Raw genomic sequence first — 3958 nt, forward strand, 5'->3', positions numbered from 1 at the left:
GCAGCTGGCGTTGGACGCCGCCGCACTCTGGTAGCAGTGCTGCTCAGCAGGCGCTGTTGGCTCCGCTGCAGTCGTTGCGTGGGCTGCTGGCTGCTCGATAGGAGACGCGAGAGTTCCAGGCGGCTCCCAAGAACATCGGCAGCTCAGCAGACGCCAAGGGCTGGATAGCTGGGGCTGGGCGCCTGCTAGGTAGCTCGACAGCCCGACGTTCCTGGTGGACAGGCAAGCAGACTCTTAGGGAGAAGCTACTGCACGTTCATCTTAGCCAAAAGGCCGAGAAGCCTACACGTTCATCTTGCCGAGAAGCTATTATGGGAACAAAGAAAAACTGCGCAAAAAAGGACAAGACAGAGAGAGAACCACACGACACAGGTGTGGTTCTTTCTCTGTCTTGTCCTTTTTTTGCGCAGTTTTTCTTTGTTCCCATAATGTCATACCAACTAGCCCCTCACCGTACGCTTCTAGCCGAGAAGCTACTACTACTTTATCTTAGCCAAAAGGCCGAGAAGCTACTATACTACTTTATCTTAGCCAAAAGGCCGAGAAGCTACAACTTCTTCTTAGCCAAAAGGCCGAGAAGCCTACACGTTCACCTTAACCAAAAGGCCGAGATGTTATACTGCACGTTCACTTTCCCGCATAGCTTGGTCGTCCAGCGGCTGAGCTTTTCAAATTTGACAGGGGCAATGACACCTTATCACCCCACCAATATGACAGCTCACGTCATCCGTACAATTACCTCGTTCTGATTTTGGATTGATAAGGTTTTCCCACCCCGTAGGGGTGAGTGGGCCGATCCCGGAGACAGTGCAATACCGGGCCAACCCGTGGCGGAGGTGAAGCAAGCTTCAAGCACTCCGCCCCATTTCACAAATAAGTTTAATATCTTGGGTCCAATTAGGACCCGTATCAGATATTAAGCTGATAAGAACAGATTGAAAAGGAAATTTATTCACCCGTAGGCACACTTACAACAGTGGTAGGAACGAAAAGTACAGTATGAGGTACATCACATGTAATACATCATACTTGATGTAAACAAAAAAGGTTAACAAATGAAATAATAAATGGTGTCTTCTTGACACTGGCTTTGCCACACACAACAACAACAACAACAAAACTCATTACCACATCCACGCAAAAGCATTATTGTCGGTCTCGAATTTATGAAAGGTACTCGGGGCACATACTGACACAGCCTGAACTCGGGCAACCGAATTGAGCATTATTCTGCTGTAGAGAGACTTTGCCTCGGGAGACGGTTATGTACCGCGTAGACCAGCGGCGAAGAAACTCGACTTCACCGAGTTTGAACAACTGTTCTTCAAGATGACCCCATATTAACACCCGTAGTTTCCGCAATCTGGGGTACATTGCTCTATTTGTCTGCCGAGATCGTTCTGCGATGTTACGGAAGCACCACAAAATGTAGCTAGCGCTGTAGTAGACGAGACTCGCAAACCGATCTCGGCGCTGTGGTGGCCGCACGATGGATATTCCGAACATTCTTGCAACTAGCTTCCAGAAGGTGCGTGCCACAACGCAGTCCTTTGCTACATGCGCGTTGGTCTCTGTTTGTGCGCAATATATGCATTTATCATTCGCTACCATATGCCAGCGTTTAAGCCTGTCTTTTGTAGGTAGAATGCCCCACTGATATTGCCAATGAAAGTCTTTCACCTGAGAGGGCAAATCAGGTGAAAGCACAGCTGTCCATGTTTGTGTAGTAGCTGTCCGTGGAGGTACAGCCGTCTCACACAACATTTCACAAAGCCTGGAAACTGGTGTCGCACGCCACTTTGTAATTCTTAGTTGTACAAGTTGGCTTTGCAAGCGCGCAGCCGCCGCATACTGCGGTGCCGGCGTTACCGCCGTCGGAAGCAAGTTGCCTGTACTCTGCGGCATAAGCGTTCGACGGTAATGGCCCAGCCAATAAAGGAGCAGTGGCCTACCAGGGTACTCATCATCATCAAGTAGATCACATGTACACTTAGTGCACAACAGCCTACCGAATGTAACTATGCACGGCAAGCTCCATCCTCCACTGGATTTTGGCAGACGCAAAAATTGCTGCGCTACGTATTGCGACTTGTTTAGCCAGAACCATGAGAAAATAAGTGAGTTTACTACTCGAACTGTTGGTGACGGCGGGAGAGCTACCCTTGCAGCAAACCACAGTTTACTGCATATTACGTTCTTAATGAAGAAAGCCCTTTCTGCCAGCGGCAGTGGCGACGCAGTCACTGCTTCTGACTGTTCTTTAATGGAGCTGACAATTTCTCGCCACGTGTGAGGTGAAACACCACTTGTACAAAATTTGATACCTAGTATTTGCATATGCTCGGTCTGTTTAATGTCCCCAGGTAGCGTTATTTTAATTTAATGCTTCAGATTTTCTCATATTTATTTTGCCCCCTGACAGTGAAGCATATTGATTATAAATACGAAATACCTCTACAAGACTGTACCCATCCCGTAAAAACAAAGTGATGTCATCCGCATACGCCGATACTTTTATGCACCCGGATCCCGGCATAGGAAGACCCCTTATGAGCGGGCTCTCGCTAAACCGCCTCAACAACGGGTCAATCGCAAGCACAAACAATATGGGTGACAAAGGACAACCCTGCCGCACTCCCCTTGTCACATCAAATCTAGGTGTAAAAATGCTGTTAAGCAGTAGCTCAGCTGTTGTTCGCGAATACAACATCCGCAGGATGTCTACAAACTCGTCAGGGAAGTTATAGCATCGTAAAACCTCAAATAAGTACTGGTGTTCTAAGCGGTCGAACGCTTTGGCTTGGTCCAAGCTTACTAATACTCCTGAAGCTTCACGCGCTGTTGTGTATTGTATGATATCACGTGTAAAGTTGAGAGATGAAAATATACTCCGACCCGGCACGGAACATGTTTGATGTACACTGACTATTTTCGGCAATAATATCTTCATGCGATTTACAAGAAGGGTTGTCAATATTTTATAGTCTGTGTTGAGCAGCGTTATAGGCCTCCAGGATGAGGGTTCTGCAAGGTTGGAGTCTGGCTTTGGCAAGAGCATTACGCGACCCCGATTAAACGATTTAGGAATACCTTCCCGTGCAAGAATGCCGTTAAGGAGCGACACTAAGGCAGTTCCTACTTCCTCCCAGCAAGATCGGTAAAATTCGACTGGTAAGCCATCTGGACCGGGTGTTGATCCGCTGTTCATAGATCGTATGACATCAAAAACTTCTTGCAGATTTGTTGGAGACAATAAATTCTGGCCTTCTGTATCTTCTGCTTGAGGTAGGTGAGCACAAAAGTCTGAAATTTCTTCACTCAATAGCTCTGCATCATAAATCTTTTCCGATGAAAATGCGTCTGAGAACCAGTTCCAAAAACTTCTTTCGATATCTCGCCTCGCACCACTCTCTGTGCCATCTTCTATAATAACTCTTTCAATGAAAGAGCTGCCATTCTGCCTCCTGCTGGACGCACGAGCCAGCCGCAGTACCTCAGGGTCGGAAATTGGTCTGTTGGTCATCCACGCCTTTGCAGAGGTGCGAGAGTACCAGCTCATAAGTCTATGGTAGCGTTCACGCTGAAGATCTAGGTATTCGCGGATTAACTGTGTTTGGGAGTTACCGTCTCGTACTATTCTTATCCTTCTCAGGCACTCACAAAGCTGCTCGGTCTCTTTTCTTTTTCGTTTCCTGCTAGCTGCTATGCATACTGACCTCCACCTTTCCTTTAAAGTATCCCACGCTTCGATATTGCATTCATAATCGCAAACTGCTGTAGCTACTGACGCTTTAATTCGGTTAGAGTCGCCTGGTCACGCAAAGAAGCAATGTATAGTCTCCACATGTCAGTGCGTTCACCTGGCCTTCCCTCGAGGTTCAATATGACAGCGAAAGGGCGATGATCTGAAATGTGCCCGGCGTCCGCAGGGCGATCGAGGATGCTGCACTGGTCAATT

At 47.6% G+C, this 3958-nt stretch overlaps 1 pseudogene; it reads right to left on the reverse strand.

The window, feature by feature from the left end:
• Positions 1 to 782: 782 nt before the first annotated feature.
• Positions 783 to 947, reverse strand: LOC135921567 (U2 spliceosomal RNA; annotated as a pseudogene).
• Positions 948 to 3958: the final 3011 nt, after the last annotated feature.

The sequence above is a fragment of the Dermacentor albipictus genome, chromosome 7, assembly GCF_038994185.2.
Source record: "Dermacentor albipictus isolate Rhodes 1998 colony chromosome 7, USDA_Dalb.pri_finalv2, whole genome shotgun sequence".
NCBI classification, from domain to species: Eukaryota; Metazoa; Arthropoda; class Arachnida; order Ixodida; family Ixodidae; genus Dermacentor; species Dermacentor albipictus.